Source organism: Anomaloglossus baeobatrachus, chromosome 5, assembly GCF_048569485.1.
Source record: "Anomaloglossus baeobatrachus isolate aAnoBae1 chromosome 5, aAnoBae1.hap1, whole genome shotgun sequence".
Lineage (NCBI taxonomy): Eukaryota > Metazoa > Chordata > Amphibia > Anura > Aromobatidae > Anomaloglossus > Anomaloglossus baeobatrachus.
In genome coordinates, this window is record NC_134357.1 from 545,374,896 (window position 1) to 545,393,550 (window position 18,655).

Consider the following 18,655-nt stretch of genomic DNA (forward strand, 5'->3'; position numbering starts at 1 on the left):
AAGTTATTTTATTTGTATGTTACGTTTTTATATCTTTTCAGAAAATAAAACCGGTGTTGGACGGGCAGCCCACGGACGGTCTGCATTTTTGCTAAGGGGGAATGTGACGCCCTGGGCAAGCCAGGGGTCACAGGTCATAACACAACCACACCCTACACCCCAGATAGGTACACCAAAGCTAATCAAAAATCCTTGTTGCCTTCCTCCAGGGGCTGATGTCCACACCAGGGGGTGGGCCAGGCGGTTGGCTCCGCCCACCGAGTTCACAGCCCTGGAGGCGGGAAAACCAGGCAGTTAAGCTAGGGAAGTGAAGGAGTGTAGACAGAACAGTGAGTGAAGTGGAAGTGAAGTGGTAAAGGAGCAAGAGAGAGGAGTAAAGGTGGAAGAAGAAGTGACAGTTCAGAAAGCCTGAAGTTGGTCCGGGTGTGTGCCCCGGACTGAGAACAGCAAGGTCAGCAGACGGCGGTGACTGTCTGCAGGAAAGGCTACTTGGAGGTTGCCGAAAGGACCGTGGATGGGTGGTGGCCCGGCGGTACCGGAGCGGTATACAAAGAGAAGCCAGCACCATTGGCAGGGGCCTTTCGGATCCCGGCAAGGCTAGGAGTCGCCGTGAATTTGCCAAATCCGTCAGTGAAGGGGACCTCTGCGTCTCCCAACAACCAAGTCCCGATTGAAGGCAACAGTCCAACCGTTAGAGAGAGACACCGCCACCGCCAAGGCACCAGTTTCTCAGGGCCAGCGCCTGCGGGCAAAGTAGGGCTCCTCCGGCCGATATCCAAGTCGGGGAGCGGGTTACCGGTGGGAACCCATCGCTACCATCATCATCTTAGGTGCAGGAAAAGGGACCGTCACCGTCAACTACTGGGGAAAAGCAACTGCAGCCGTCCGTGGGAACCGTCTTTCCAGCCGTGTGTTTTACCGAGAACTGTGTCCCTGTCTCAGGCTGAGTGAGTACCACAGTGCCGCGAGGCACAGCGCTTCCCCCGCGTCCCTGCACCCCCACCAAGCCCTGCACCTGCCCCGCCATCCCTCATCACCCACCTCATCACTGGGCCCCGGGACAACTACCCCCTACCCACGGAGGGGAGAACCAACAACTTTGCTGCTCCCTGTCATCGCTCCCGGGATCCCCATACAGAGCAGCAGTGGTGTCCACATAATCACCACAACCGTGGGTGGCGTCACGGACAATAAACAATCCCAAAAACCAATCCCTTTTCACTCACGGGTGAGGAGCGCCGCTCGAGTCCCCGGGATCCGGCCCATCGCTCGAGCCACCGAGCAGCAGCAGGCCGCAGCAGCAGCAGCAGCCGGACCCGAGCAGTGGGAGAGCGCGGCGTCCCCTCCTCCGCCCGCGACAACTTGGCGTCACGAACAGGATCTTACCGCTCTGCCGTCTGGTAGAGGTGCGCCTTGTTACCGCCGGAGGTGTCCGGCAGAAAAATTTCAGAAGCCGCCATCTTTGGCGCGAAAAGTTCCCGCTCGAGCGTCTCCTCGAGTAGTGGAGGTGCGAAGGCCAAAACTCCGCCCCAATAGAGGAGGAGCCGGAAAGAGGCTAAGGGGGACGAAATGGCGACTGAGTGCATGTAGCCGCGGCTATAAAGGCAGGGACGCCAGGACTCTGCAGCCATCTTGTTCCTGGGAGAAGCCGCCATGTGGATGCTGTCCCGCAGCACCGTGGCCCCCACGCCTGAAACCGCGGCCGTGGCCCCCACGCCTGGAACCGCGGCGAGCACCAGGCCGCAGCAGCAGCCGGACCCGAGCAGTGGGAGAGCGCGGCGTCCCCTCCTCCGCCCGCGACACTACTGCTGTACCATCTGTCCAGGACAGATTTCCAATACCTACTGCTGTCACAACCTAGTGTAAGGGACTGCTCCCACACCTAAGGGGCCAGCTAACTCAGCACCAGTCTTCCCGAGTGGCACCTGGACTCACACCTGCAGCGTAATGTAGCACCCAGGGGGCAGGGGTCGTCAGGCACGGGGAATCTTGTACCTGAGTTACTCGTCACCGGGCCGGTGTGATGATCTGGAATGTCGCGGTGGCCTGCCCGGCTTCGTGCCCCAAAGTGTACACCAATAAAGAGGGAAGATAGTGGGGGTAGTAGTAAGATGAATGTCATGACACCACCGGGGAGGATGAAGAGGGGAGTAGTGATGGTGATGGCCTTTGGCGCCGAGGGGGCGGCGGTGCCGGTAATAAGAATCCGAGTCAGTTGCTGCAGTTCCAGTTGTCTTTACTCACAGTTCGTGTCGCTCTCCCAGGTAGTACTGGTCACCCACTATGATGGGCCCTGTCAACCCTGGATAAATTAGAAGCCACCAGTGTTTGAAAGAAGAAAGTCCTATCCCAAAGTTGCCCTTCCTGCTGAGAGGAACCTGGGCTGAGCGCTCTGCTCCAAGCCACAGGCCCTGTGAAGAGAAGAAAGTGGTGCTGGTGTCGTATCCCAGAACTGGTGTCCCAGGTAGACTGACTAGTGATTGTGTGAGTTTGTTCCGATTTCCACCCAAAGAGAAACCCGCCCCCCAGGTGGTTTTCCTAGTGACCGGGACAGTCCCAAGCTTTGTTTAGGCCAACCCCCTGCCTACCCTAGTCCAGCTCACCTGTGAGAAGGCTCCTAAGCTTTATGTAAGGTGTGTATGTGGAACACCGGTGATTAACCCCCTCCTTACCCGAGGCGAATATCGAACTTAAAATAAGGTGCAATACTCTGTGGCAACTGGAGCCTCAGGGTGCCACACATGACACCCTTACCTTTAGGAGCTCTGGAAAAGACCAGGCTCAGGTCCGTAGCCAAGCCCCTCTGGGTTTTCTGTGTGCTGCAGTCCAGTGGGTTCACTAACATCTATGCTCGTTCAGCGAGCTTAACACCAGGACTTTATTAATATTCAGGCTCATTGTGCCAACAGTTTTTCCGCTGCAGGGATACGGAGGGGACAAGCCTCTGCACATCTAACCGAGCTCTCATAACATCTCCGGAGGCAATAGGTGCAAACCGTGCCACATACTGCTGAGAGCACCGGCAAGGGAGGGTGCGCGATGGAGAGGGTTAACTCACCTTCCTCCTCGTGAGCATCACGGTTGGTGCCTGTATTGAGTGATGGGAGCGGAGTCAACTGGCAAGTCGGCAAATGATGTGTTAGCTTAGGCTGGTGAAGACCCGGATATCCAGGCTGGCAACTTGGGGAGAGAAACCTATTTTTAAAAGCACCATCTTCCCCATGAAGAATCCGCTGTGACTACCAGGACTTGAACAGTGAAGGGGGTTGATATCAGCGCCAAATGGATTCGCGCCAAGTCCCTACGTACGTTTCGGCGATAGCCTTCGCTATCGACCCCCTGACGAAGGCTATTGCCAAAACGTACGTAGGGACTTGGTGCCATTCCAGCGGGATTCAGTGTCACCTGGTCAGTTAACTCTTTGTTCATTTGATGTTTATAATTTGATATACATCCTTTATAATAACCCTATTGCACTTGCTGCTGTAGACTTTACATTGGGACATTGATCAATCACATATTCCATTGGCATTGTATCTGATATACTCTAACTGGATTCCTGTCTCCTGCTGTACTGGTACACCATCTAGTGCACTTTCTTTGTTATTACACCCCAATCTTTTAAACTTTCTATTTCTTAATAAAGGTTATATATTTTATTATGTTGTGTTTGGTTCAATTGTGTGAATTAGTTTCTTAAAGTATCCTTGTAGACTTATTGGAACATAGATAAAAGTAACAATCAGGAGCATTGTTGAAATCCTCATCTTTTTTGGACAGCTTCTAAGGCAGTTGTGTGGGGACAAGTAATTTCTTATCTCTGCTATAAAAGAAACTGCTAGAGTCTACAATTTAGGCATAGAAATTACTAACTCAAATTTGTAAAAATGTCAAACTGAATAATACTCCTATTACAAACAACAGTTTCTGGAAGCTAAATAAGCAGAAGACACACTGGCACACGAGACAACTCTGGGTAATTTAGATACCAAAAGCACAAATACTTCAAATGGGGAAACAAACCAGGTAAACTACTTGCTTCACTCACAAAGCCATATAAAACCTCTAAAAGAATAAAAGAAAAAAGACTGATATATCTTAAAAAATAAGAGATAGTAGAAACATTTAGAACATTTTTTTTGTTCATTATATACAGCAGAGACAGGGGAGGATGGAAGCCACTCTAGCTTTCTTCAAGACACAGTAACTCCGGCTATCACAGAAATACAAAGAACACTGCTTAAATGCCCCTAATACTCTCTATTACTTCCTTTGTTTAATAATTAGAAAAAAATGTAAGGTGATTTGTGGCGGTCCAGCAGGATAACTGGTGCTCGTTCTTACCACTAGCAGAATTTGCCTTCAACAGTCGGGTTAATCAGTCTACTGGGGTCTCACCTTTCTTTTGCAATTATGGTTTTCATTGTCATTTAATGAATTTTCCAGGATGAGCTCTAGATGCTCTGGAGCTGATATAGCCATACAAAAAATAGGGGATGTTTGGAGGGAGGTGCAAAAAAATATTGGGGTGACCCATGGTCACTAGAAACTTCAGACTGATAGGAGACATTCTTCGAATCTCATCTTTAAAAGGGAACCTGTCACCTAGAATATGACCTACCCGTCGCTCTTTCTATCCTGCGCACATTGCGGCAGGCTTCTCTTCCGGGTTCTCCTTGTCAGTTTCAGACGCGCACTACGCATGCACAGTGCGCGTCTAAAGCCGGCGATTGAACACCCGGAAAAGAAGCCTGCTGCAATGCGCGCAGGATAGAATGAGTGACGGGGGCGTGATACCACGGAAATATGCAGACGTCCATAGGGCAAGGCGCCGCCCCTGTGATTACATTCCCTGCTATTTACATACGAAATATGAAGGTAATAAAATGTTTTTTATTACTTTCATATTATACAATTTTACAGCACAGGGATGGGTTGAGAGGTGTAATTAGGGCACACATGCGTCTGCTGATAGGTCGGAATGCATATTCTAGGTGACAGGTTCCCTTTAAGGGTCACACAGACAGTACAACTGCACTTTTGGCCATCTCCCTGGGTCTACAGCTCCTCGAGGTCATAGCTACCCTCTGTCTCAGGCTATGTTAGAGTATATAAAGGAGAACTTGGCAAGAGGCCTTATCCAAAAAGTCTTCTTCTCCGGCCAGAGCTGGATTCTTCTTTGTCAAGAAAAATAACCTACAAGAATTAGCGCACAACGTCTGGAGTAAAAAAAATAATATTCTTTTATTAACAACAGAGACATGGCATTAAAAAAGGGTCGCAAGAATAAACAATGAGATTAACTGCTAGGGCCGCACTCACAGAGCAACCAAGGTCAATCAATAAATGTATGATAATAGTAATAGTACTGTGTTAGAGCAATTCATGTGCAGGAGCATTATCTTATCACAATTAGTATTATATCCAAATATGCTGCAATAGTACACACTAATAATATAATCTATAGCTGGGTAGTTGTAGAGAGCAATAACTTATATTTTGTCCTAGTGAGTTATGACATAAACAAGTCCATATCCCAGAATAGTGAGGCGCAAAAAGAAGTGGCTGTAATAAGAGGGAATGGAAATGCTAAAAACATACATCAATATAAACCTCTGTAAAATAGGTGAAACTGACCTGTAGACATCTCCTCCTGCTGGAATGGCGCCAATCCCTTCCCAATGTACGTTTCGGCAAAGCCTGGGAGGGAGTTCGGACACCTCAGGCTAACTGGTCAATTATGTAATGTGCATCTCCTACTTGTATTACTAACTTAGGAGAGCAATACTGGGATATGAACTTGTTTATGTGAATTTCATTACACATTAGTATTATATGGTCTCTCTTTCCTTCTCCTCCTGCTGTTCTGTGCTGCCATCTATTGTCCCTTTTTGTTATTACAGCCTTGGTTTTAATGAATTTAAAATAACGTTTGCTCCTTTTATTTTTGGCTCTTGGTTCTTTTTCTTGTAAATTGGTTTGATTAAGTTAGTCTGGGACGCCACAGACTATCTGGTCAATCAGGTAATGTGCATCTCCTACTTGAATTACTAATTTAGCAGAGCGTTCTATATGTAGTGAGGGCAGAGTCGTTGTAATGTGTATCTATATTTATGCTACAATGGAGTGATGTCTTTATTTGGAGAGGGTTACTGTCATGACTCACTAGGACAATATATAAGTTATTGCTCTCTACACCTACCCAACTACAGATTATACTAATAGTGTGTACTATTGCAGCATATCTGGATGCAATACTAATTGTGATAAGATAATGGTCCTGCACATTAATTGCTCCGACACATGTATTGATTGATCTTGGTTGCTCTATAAGTGCGGCCCTAGTGGTTTATCTCCTTGTTTATTCCTGCTCACCATTTCTAATGCTACAGTATGTCTCTGTTGTTAATAAAAGAATAATATTTTTCTTACTGTTTGTTGTGCGCTAATTCTTGTAGGTTGTATTGCTTTGTGCAGACTATGGGTATTGTGTGATGGTCAGTACAGTTGTTTGTTAATTCTCTGTCTGATCTGATTTTGAAGCATTTCTGATTTATTTGTAAAAAAAAAAGGACGGGTCTCTTCGGCCTTGTATTGACTATAGGGGTCTTACATCACAGTCAAGAACAAATATCCGCTGCCACTCTGAGGATCTTCTCCAAGCTTAACTCCATGGTGCCTACAATCTAGTTCGGATACGGTCGGGCAACGAATGGAAGACTGCCTTCAACACGTGTGACTGCCACTGTGAGTATTAAGTAATGCCATTTGGGCTCAGCAGTGCCCTGGCGATCTTTCAGGAATTTGTCAATGATATTTTTCGGGATTTACCCTAGACTTGTGTGGTGGTATACCTGGACAACATTCTCATATTCTCACCAGACTTGTCTACACACAGAATGAATGTTTGTCAGGTGCTGCAGAGGTTAAGGGAGAACCATCTATATGCAAAATACGAGAAGTACCTGTTTGAGCAGTCCTCTCTGAATTTGTTAGGCTACATCATCTCGGATACCGGCCTGAGGATGGATCCTGACAAGCTTTCAACGGTATTGAAGTGGCCTCGTCCCGACAGTCTGAAAGCAATCCAGCGGTTCCTCAGCTTTGCCAATGATAGACAAATCATCCCATGGTTCTCATCCCTGGCCCTTCCCACCTCGGCCTTTACCCGCAAAGGGGCGAATCTGAAAGCATGGACCCTAGAAGCAGAAAACGCCTTTATGTCTCTCAAGCAGGCCTTCTCTTGACTCCAGCGCTGCATAGACTGGAGACTAGCAAGAAGATTATGCTGGAAGTAGATTATTCATCCCCTGGTATCGCTGTGGTCCTCACACAGAAGTCAGCTACGGATAAGACTGTAACCAGCGGATTCTTTTCCAGGGCTTTCTCTCCAGCCGAGAGCAACTACTCGATTCACAACTGGAAACTGTTGGCGATCAAGAGGAATGGCGATGTCTACTACAAGGAGCGATGCACCCTGTCATCATCTACACGTACTACAAGAACATGGCCTACCTACAGTTGTTTCAGAGACTGAACCTGCGCCAAGTCCAGTGGTCGCTGTTCTCCACCTGCTTCAACTTCGTTCTGCATTTCCGCCCGGCTGACATGTCAAGGCCGATCAGCTGTCACGGTCGTTTCTGTTGGCCGGCCAGGAGGAGGCGCCTCAATACATTATCGAGCCTTCCAGGATGATGACAGTGGCTCCCATAGACGTGTCCCAGCTTCCTCTCGGTAAGACATTTAGTTGCTGAATCAGTTCAGGAAAAGAGTACTTCAGTGGGATCATTCCTCCAGGCTGGTCGGTCAAGCTGGACAGAAGTCCTTGCAACTGATCTCGTGGCATTATTGGTGGCCTATATTGCGACAAGACGTACTGGAGTTTGTTTTGGATTGTCCCTCATGTGCCCACAACAAGATCCCGAAAAAGCTTCCTGCTGGGCTAATGCTTCCTTTGGATTTTATTACAGATCTGCTGAAGTCCTCCGGTTTCACCGACATATGGCTAGTGGTAGACAGATTCTCTAAAATGGCCAATTTCACACCACTGTCCGGATTGCCCTCTGCGCCAGTGCTCGCTGAGCACTTCATCAAGCACATCTTCCGGTTGCACGGTCTGCCACTCCACATCGTGTCTGACAGAGGTGTCCAGTGTACGTCTCTTTTCTGGAGAGCCAACTGCAAGCTGCTGGTTGTCACCTTGGACTTCTTGCCGGCTTACCATCAGCAGTCCAAAGGCCAAGTGGAACGAGTGAATCAGATCCTGACGAACTTCCTGCGGCACTTCGTCAATAAGCATCCTAGTGACTGGGTCAAGATCCTTCCATGGACGGAGCTCTCGTACAAAAATCATTAAAGTGACTCCTCCGTCAAGTCACTTTTTAACATAGTGTATAGACAACGACCCAGAATCCCGTTCTCAGTGGCGCTCACCTCCAGTAAACCTGTAGCCGATTCCCTCATCACAACATTTTCCGATATCTGGGCGGAGACCAAGTCCTCCCTGGAGCAGTCCTCCATCCATATGAAAAGGCATATGGACAAGAGACACATAGATCCTCCTTCGTTCCGGCCCGGAGACAAGGTATGGCTTTCTTTCAGATACGTCGGTTTCAAGGTGCCTTCCTACAAGTTGGGTCCCCACTTTATTGGTCCCTTCAAGGTGCTCCAGCGGATTAACGAGGTGTCCTACAAATTGAAGCTTCCAGCCTCCCTACGCTTTCCCAACGCGTTCCATTTGTCCCTCCTCAAACCTGTCATCCTAAGCCATTATCACAGGGATCCTGGTACCTAACCTACTCCGGTCAGTGATAAAGACACCTTTGAGGTAAAAGGCATTCTTGCCGAAAAAAAAGGTCAGAGGTGAAACCTACTACCTGGTGGACTGGAAGAGAGGTCATGGTAGCCAAGGGAGAATATTAATGACTCTCATCTTCTTAAGACATTTTTGGAAAAAAAAGGGGAACTATAATGCCCATACCGGCGTCCCCGCGCTGTCCTGCCCCCCTTCCCTGGCGGGGACATCAGTTTCCACACCTTCCTGGACATCCTGCTGTGGCTTCACTGTCCCATGCTGCTGCCTCCCAGAGCCTGTGTACACCTCACAAGCCCCCTGCTTCCTCCCGAAGGGTGCGCAAGGCCACACCCCTTTTATGAAAGGGTCAGCGCACCATCACCCGGAAGTGCCCCTCAGGTCAGCTAAGAGGTTGCAGCTACTTAAGGCACCTTCCCCCTAAGGGAGGTACCTGGGCAACAAGTTAGTAACATTGCTAGTTCTCAGGTCCTTTGTGCTGCTGCTAGTATTGTATTATATGTTGCTTATGATTGTGCCTCTGTAACAGCACACACCTTATCCACTGTTGCTGCTTCCATCTACGTCAGCTGTTTGATCGATACCAGCTGCTGCAAGTATCCATACCGGCCGCTGCTGCCATAACCATCTATCCATCTATCTTGGACAGATCCATGATTCTGCCTGCTGGCGCTACAAACAGAGACTGTACGGTGTCCATAGCACCAGCTGCCAGGGTACCTCAGATTCCTTGGGGCTGCCCTCTGCCGGCTGTTTACCAGCGTGGCTACCTGCTGCCCTCTTCGGAGGTAGTAGTGAAGACTCGGCGGCCGGTTCAGTTCGCTCCCCTAGTCAACTGAACGGTACTTTTGGTCCAGTGGACTCACTAATATAGTGCTCGTCTCGCGAGCATAACATTACCCCTTTCTATTTCTCCAGCCATGTAGATTGCCACAAAAGTGCATTATTAGCAGATAGGAAGAGGGCCCAGGGAAAGCCTAGATATTTTCATTGGAAGAACTAGAACAAAAGGTCTCTTCAACAAGCAATATCTGCGCTATCTATATCTAACATATCTATATCTAACATATCTATAATATGACCATCTTGGTCCTGGGAGGGAGAGGAGACTGGGCTTGCAAAATGGAAATGAAAGACTTTTTAGCAGCCACATATACTGATATGGCTTTATTGATTCACCATAGAGCAGAGGTCTCAAACCCGGCCGGGTGTACGGGCCGCACACAGAAAAAAAATAATTTGAGGGGCCGCATTTTTTTCAGGACAAAGTGACATTGTTAGTGGTACCATTTTTTCTTTCTATACACTCTTGGATCACTGTTTTTGAACATTTTTCATTTGTCTATTATAACAAATGTGTACTTTTTTTGTATGTGTGTATAATATATATTATAAAACACTTTTTTTTTTATTTACATTTTTTCCCCTTTTTGTAAGTAATACAGTTTTACAATAAGCACCGCATAGTAATTTTGGCCAACATCTTGTAGTAATGTGCCCCTCCTGTTCCCCATTCTGTAAAAATGTGCGCATCTTTGTCCCCTTGTAGCAATGTGCCCCATGCAGGTCCTCTTCTTGCATTAATGTTCCCCCATGCAGCTCCCCTTCTTGTATTAATATGCCTTCATGCAGCTCCCCTTCTTGTATTAATATGCCTCCATGCAGCTCCCCTTTTTGTATTAATATGCATCCATGCAGCTACCCTTCTTGTATTAATATGCCTCCATGCAGCTCCCCTTCTTGTGTTAATATGCCTCCATGCAGCTCCCCTTCTTGTATTAATATGCCTCCATGCAGCTCCCCTTCTTGTATTAATATGCCTCCATGCAGCTCCCCTTCTTGTATTAATATGCCTCCATGCAGCTCCCCTTCTTGTAGTAATGTGCCCCATTCAGGACTCCTTGTAGTAATGTGTCCTCATGCAGGTCCCCTTCTTATAATAATGTGCCCCATGCAGGTCCCCTTCTTGTGGTAATGTTCCCCATATGCAGGTCCCCTTCTTGTGATAATGTGCTTCATGCAGGACTCCTTCTTGTAGTAATGTGCCCTCATTCAGGTCCCATTCTTGTGGTAATGTGCCCCATATGCAGGTCCCCTTCTTGTGGTAATGTGCCCTCATTCAGGTCCCATTCTTGTGGTAATGTTCCCCATATGCAGGTCCCCTTCTTATAATAATGTGCCCCATATGCAGGTCCCCTTCTTGTGGTAATGTGCCCCATATGCAGGTCCCCTTCTTGTGGTAATGTGCCCTCATTCAGGTCCCCTTCTTATAATAATGTGCCCCATGCAGGTCCCCTTCTTATAATAATGTGCCCCATATGCAGGTCCCCTTCTTGTGGTAATGTGCCCCATATGCAGGTCCCCTTCTTGTGGTAATGTGCCCCATATGCAGGCCCCCTTCTTGTGGTAATGTGCCCTCATTCAGGTCCCCTTCTTATAATAATGTGCCCCATGCAGGTCCCCTTCTTATAATAATGTGCCCCATATGCAGGTCCCCTTCTTTTGGTAATGTGCCCCATATGCAGGTCCCCTTCTTGTGGTAATGTGCCCCATATGCAGGTCCCCTTCTTGTGGTAATGTGCCCTCATTCAGGTCCCCGTCTTATAATAATGTGCCCCATATGCAGATCCCCTTCTTGTGGTAATGTGCCCCATGCATGTGCCACACGTACACACACCCTGTGCAGCCTCAGCCAGCAACAGAATCACACACACACACACACACACACACACCCCCTGTGCAGCCTCAGCCAGCAACAGAATCACACACACACACACACACACACACACACACATACAGTTAGGTCCAGAAATATTTGGACAGTGACACAAGTTTTGTTATTTTAGCTGTTTACAAAAACATGTTCAGAAATACAATTATATATATAATATGGGCTGAAAGTGCACACTCCCAGCTGCAATATGAGAGTTTTCACATCCAAATCGGAGAAAGGGTTTAGGAATCATAGCTCTGTAATGCATAGCCTCCTCTTTTTCAAGGGACCAAAAGTAATTGGACAAGGGACTCTAAGGGATGCAATTAACTCTGAAGGCGTCTCCCTCGTTAACCTTTAATAAATGAAGTAGTTAAAAGGTCTGGGGTTGATTACAGGTGTGTGGTTTTGCATTTGGAAGCTGTTGCTGTGACCAGACAACATGCGGTCTAAGGAACTCTCAATTTAGGTGAAGCAGAACATCCTGAGGCTGAAAAAAAAGAAAAAATCCATCAGAGAGATAGCAGACATGCTTGGAGTAGCAAAATCAACAGTCGGGTACATTCTGAGAAAAAAGGACTTGACTGGTGAGCTTGGGAACTCAAAAAGGCCTGGGCGTCCACGGATGACAACAGTGGTGGATGATCGCCGCATACTTTCTTTGGTGAAGAAGAACCCGTTCACAACATCAACTGAAGTCCAGAACACTCTCAGTGAAGTAGGTGTATCTGTCTCTAAGTCAACAGTAAAGAGAAGACTCCATGAAAGTAAATACAAAGGGTTCACATCTAGATGCAAACCATTCATCAATTCCAAAAATAGACAGGCCATAGTTAAATTTGCTGAAAAACACCTCATGAAGCCAGCTCAGTTCTGGAAAAGTATTCTATGGCCAGATGAGACCAAGATCAACCTGTACCAGAATGATGGGAAGAAAAAAGTTTGGAGAAGAAAGGGAACGGCACATGATCCAAGGCACACCACATCCTCTGTAAAACATGGTGGAGGCAACGTGATGGCATGGGCATGCATGGCTTTCAATGGCACTGGGTCACTTGTGTTTATTGATGACATAACAGCAGACAAGAGTAGCCGGATGAATTCTGAAGTGTACCGGGATATACTTTCAGCCCAGATTCAGCCAAATGCCGCAAAGTTGATCGGACGGCGCTTCATAGTACAGATGGACAATGACCCCAAGCATACAGCCAAAGCTACCCAGGAGTTCATGAGTGCAAAAAAGTGGAACCTTCTGCAATGGCCAAGTCAATCACCAGATCTTAACCCAATTGAGCATGCATTTCACTTGCTCAAATCCAGACTTAAGACGGAAAGACTCACAAACAAGCAATACCTGAAGGCTGCGGCTGTAAAGGCCTGGCAAAGCATTAAGAAGGAGGAAACCCAGCGTTTGGTGATGTCCATGGGTTCCAGACTTAAGGCAGTGATTGCCTCCAAAGGATTCGCAACAAAATATTGAAAATAAAAATATTTTGTTTGGGTTTGGTTTATTTGTCCAATTACTTTTGACCTCCTAAAATGTGGAGTGTTTGTAAAGAAATGTGTACAATTCCTACAATTTCTATCAGATTTTTTTGTTCAAACCTTCATATTAAACGTTACAACTTGCACTTGAATTCTGTTGTAGAGATTTCATTTCAAATCCAATGTGGTGGCATGCAGAGCCCAACTCGCGAAAATTGTGTCACTGTCCAAATATTTCTGGACCTAACTGTACACACACACACACCCCCTGTGCAGCCTCAGCCAGCAACAGAATCACACACTCACACACACACACACACACATGCACACCCTGTGCAGCCTCAGCCAGCAACAGAATCACACACTCACACACACCCTGTGCAGCCTCAGCCAGCAATAGAATTACACACACACACACACCCTGTGCAGCCTCAGCCAGCAACAGAATCACACACACACACACACACACACACACACAGTGCAGCCTCAGCCGGCAACAGAAAAACACACACACACAAACATTCTGCTCACTTATCCTCCGTCGGCAGCACGCAGGCACGTGGACCCGGCAATGATCACAGCTGCTGTCACGGCTGAACTTTCTGCCGGCGCGTGCAGAGCGGTTCTCACTGCACAACAGCCACTGGCCAATCACAGGCAAGCATCTGAGGTCATATGCAGCAGGTGCTTGCCTCTTATTGGCAGGCGGCTGTTATTGCGTTCTGCAGCGAGAACTTCACTGTGCGCGGCAAAGGCAAAACTGTAAACTGAAGTAAATAGCTGGCGGCTGCGGCCCCTTGCACCGGTCGCCATCTTTACCGGGTCCACGGGCCAGCGGGCCGCAAGAAGCCACCTGAAGGGCCGCATGCGGCCCGCGTGTTTGAGACCCCTGCCATAGAGCATATATCACCACTTACACTCAAAGATGACACCTACAACACCTTTATTCATGCTCAAAATGTGGTATTGCAAATACTGTCTTCCTCCATCATTTCTGTAGTTGCATAAAGATACAGGGTCTCTGGATGAGTATTCATTTGGAGCTGCAGGCTACATATAACATCAGCTTCCCACTCACACCACAATGGGATATCTTTAATATATTAGAGGAGTCTCATCAAAACATGTCAAGAATAAAATCAATCCTTGTGATATGGGCCTTGACGAGTAGAAAAAGTATGTTGGATCACTGGTTATACCAAAAAAAGTATACCTCTAAAAACATTAATTTTATTAATATCTAGTTAAAATAACCGTCAGGGAGTAAAGACACAAGGGCCATACCCATTTATCAAATCACAGACAAATGTCATAAAGTGCATAAAAGCTTGGTGTGGTTCTGGATAGGGCAGTGAGCAATAGTGTGCGCGATGGTGTCACTTCTATTATAGGGGGGTATAAAGTAAAGTTGATATTTCATTGTTCAGGGTACAGGGCCTATACTGCCCTAGATTTATCCCTGCCTGACAACGGAGGTAGAAGTCACCTTAATGTTTTGGGTGCCCCCGTTCCGCGGCGGCTGACCCTCGTTGCACCTGTCACTATGGGATCAACACCAGTCCCAGCAGATAAGTAACTCGGATATTTAGGCCAATTATTTACATGTGGGATTAGGACCCTAACCATACGTATCCCCTTTATATCATTGTGCAATTGGGGATTGAAATATATATTTTTGTATGGGATCGAGGTCTGACCACAGATAACTTAATTTGACATATGACTATGTGAATATTCTTCAGCACCTTGCATCTGGTGGTGGGTTTAGTCATGTGATAGTGACAGGGGCAACGGGGTCAGCCGACGCGGAACGGGGGCACCCAAAACATTAAGGTGACTTCTACCTCCGTTGTCAGGCAGGGATAAATCTAGGGAAGTATAGACCCTGTACCCTGAACAACAAAATATTAACTTTACTTTATACCCCCCTATAATAGAAGTGACACCATCGCGCACACTATTGCTCACTGCCCTATCCAGAACCACACCAAGCTTTTATGCACTTTATGACATTTGTCTGTGATTTGATAAATGGGTATGGCCCTTGTGTCTATACTCACTGACAGTTATTTTAACTAGATATTAATAAAATTAATGTTTTTAGAGGTATAATTTTCTTTGGTTTTGCTTTAGTCGATCCTCTTTGATTAACTATTTATGGTTTTGATTATACCAAAAAAATACCTCTTTTGACAGTCATACAAACGAAAAATGTTTTTATGTCAAGTGGACGGTTAGGTTGTTTAACAAACAAAGAGAAGTTGACAGAATTTTTTTTTTTTTAAACTATGGTCTCTATTTATTCCGACTTTATCTGTCACTGCTAGGGATAGACAAAGATCTCAATTTGAATATACCCAATGGTACCTTCTTGATCTTCTTCCTGGACACACGCCAATTCATAGTTAAATTCTAATAGACATATCAGGTACAAGCAGAGATGAGGTGGGGAGAGGGATGGTATTGAGCTGAAATGATTAGTTTGGTATTTGATATGTTGTAAAATTGATAAAAAAAATTCTAAAAATTCTAAAAATATATTATATATAATTCTGAGTATGAAAAAGGTTACTCCCTTCTGTGAATTTTCTGGTGTCTAACAAGTTTTGATTTTACTACAAAACATTTCCCACATTCTAAACATGAAAAAGGCTTGTCCCCTGTGTGACTTCTCTGGTGTGTATCAAGACTTGATTTCACTACAAAACATTTCCCACATTCTGAACATGAATATGGCTTTTCCCCTGTGTGACTTCTCTTGTGTACATCAAGTTTTGATTTAAATAAAAAACATTTCCCACATTCTGGACATGAATATGGCTTCTCCCCTATGTGCGTTGTCTGATGTGTAACAAAATCTGCTTTACATTTAAGCCATTTCCCACATTCTGTACATGAAACAGGCTTCTCTTCTTTGTGACTTCTCTTGTGTGTAACAAAATAAGATTTTTGTGTAAAGCATTTCCCACATTCTAAACATGAATATGGTTTCTCCCCTGTGTGTGTTGTCTGATGTGTAACAAGATGTGATTTCTGTGCAAAACATTTCCCACATTCTGAACATGAAAAAGGTTTCTCCCCTGTGTGAATTCTCTTGTGTGTAACAAGATATGATTTTTGTGGAAAACATTTCCCACATTCTGAACAGGAATATGGCGTCTCCCCTATGTGCATTGCCTTATGTGAAACAAGATGTGATTTACGTGCAAAACATTTCCCACATTCTGAACATGAAAAAGGCTTCTCACCTGTGTGAATTGTCTGGTGTCTAATAAGATTTGATTTTTCTACAAAACATTTCCCACATTCTGAACATGAATATGGCGTTTCCCCAGTATGAATTCTCTCATGCCTAACAAGAACTGATCTCTGCTTGAAGTATCTCCCACACTTAGAACAAGAAAATCTCTCCTCCTTCTCCTCCATGTGAATTTTTTCATGTCTAACAAGGGATGTTTTGAGGGGAAAACTATTTCCGTATTCTGAACGTGAAACTGACTTCTTTGCTTTAAGATCAGTTCGTTTTTTAATGCCTCTTTTGTGACTTTTATTTTTCTTAGTGATCTGTAATGAATCAGAAGATGGAACCTGTGTCAGAGGATCAAATGATAGATCTTTGCTGTGAAGAGATGATGGGATATCTGGCGAAATGGCAATCACTTTAATTGTATTCTGTGTGATCTCAGGTTCCTCTGATTTAAAAACTGAATATGTGAGTTGTCCCTCTGATCTCCTGGTACAGTCATCTGCCAAGAATAAAATCAGTTATTTTTTAACAAAATATCTTTCATTTTTTTTTAATTTCTACTTAAAATGTCCATAAAAATGGGAAGTTATGTAGCAAAACGTAATTATTCTCTAACACAATGACAGTTGACACTCTAATAGAAGACCTCATAGCATAAATCAGTAGAGCGTTGTGTTCAACTATTTATTCACTTTGTCTCCAAAATATTGGTATATAATGTCACCAAAAATGTTATATAGGTAAAAATAATACCAATAAAAACTTCTCATCCCCCTAAAAAGGCCTACACCCAGTTGTTTGATCGGTCAAAGAAAAATCAAGGTTTCCACATTATTAGTGGCTCAAAAGCTCTGGTAAATGAAGATGACTTCCATAAACCAATCCAGCAAAATCCACTTTACTAAAATCAAATCTCCCCCTTGTTTCTGAGCCTTGCAGTGGACCACAGTTAGCATCCATGTATTTTGCATTGTTATAGTGAGAAGAACCCACTGAATGTAGTGTGTGTGTGTGTGTGTGTGTGTGTGTGTGTGTGTGTGTGTGTGTGTGTGTGTGTGTGTGTGTGTGTGTGTGTGTCTCTCCTGGAGCACAATCTGGGCACTATCTGTTGGGTAATAAAATGGCATATATGCAGTTTTCACGCTCCAACACCCATTGTGTGCTAATTTCTGAAAAGTGCCTAGGGTGTCAAAAAAGTAAATTTTCCTATAAATTAATTACTGAGGGTTATAATTTTAAAACTGGAGCCACTTTTCAGGGTTTTACTGCTTTGGTTTTCTGCCATTCTGTAACATTCAGCAAATGGTGCATCACATCTCCTCTAGCATCTGCTCCTGTGATGTCTGTTTCTGTTAGCAAGTGCTGCCTTCATTCTGAGGGTGGCGCTGGTGTTGGAGACATCGGAAACAGCATGTCTGGGCGGCACAGGCTATGTCCAGCCACAAACATTATGGAGGTTGGAATCTGTAATACCATCCAGTCTCGCAGTATGGGTGTGTGAAGTCCAGCTGCAGTAATCAGCTCCCTGCTTTAGCCAATTGAGAAACACCGCACCCTACTAAAGCGTGAAGCATATTGCTGGAAGCTGCCAGATATAGCCTCATTCTCCTCTGGTTCAGTCCTCTGTGCTCAGCTCCCTGCTTGTGTATTGGTTTCCTGTTGTGACCCCAACCTGTTTGCTGACTACTCTGATTTTGTATTTTTTTTCTGTCCTTTTGATTCTGAACATGCTACCTGACTATTCTTCTTGTCATCTCACACCCCCCATCTCACACCAGCAGCTAACTCCCTGGCCCCAGTATAGGGGTGCCTGTTTAAGCCCAGATCCAAGTATAGGTGTTAAAGGGAACAATCACCAGGATTTTGCTATATAAGGCCCGTTTCACACGTCAGTGAAAAACAGTGACGTTTTTCACTGGCGTGTAAAACACGCACATGTCATGGGTTGTCTAAGTGCAATCCGGGCTCCGTTCTCCGTGGCCCGTGATTGCACTTAGAAAACAACTCACCTGTGCGCGCTCCCGCTGTCCATGGTGCTGATCGCTCCCGCGGTGCAGCATTCGGCCGGCGTTGACCCCCGCAGCAGCTGCTTTCGGGTCGGCTGTGTCGCGCATAATGAATATGCGCGACAGTAATGAGCTGGCTCAGAAGCAGCAGGGAGAACGGGCTGCAGAGGACATCGCTGGACGCCGGGTGAGTTAAAATGTTTTTTATTTTAAAAGCACGTTTTTTTCTGGCACGTGTTTCACGGACCACACCACTGCGTGGTCCGTGGAACATCAGTGATGCCAGAAAAAAATGGACATGTCTCTGTGCGGCAATCACGCACACGCGGGTACGCCGCACGGAGACACGTGCAGTGAAAAATCACTGACGTGTGAGCAGACCCATTCATTAT

General features: G+C 45.8%; 1 pseudogene; it reads right to left on the reverse strand.

The window, feature by feature from the left end:
* Nucleotides 1-15,137: 15,137 nt before the first annotated feature.
* Nucleotides 15,138-18,655, reverse strand: part of LOC142312953 (uncharacterized) — a 35,389-nt pseudogene continuing 31,871 nt past the window's right edge.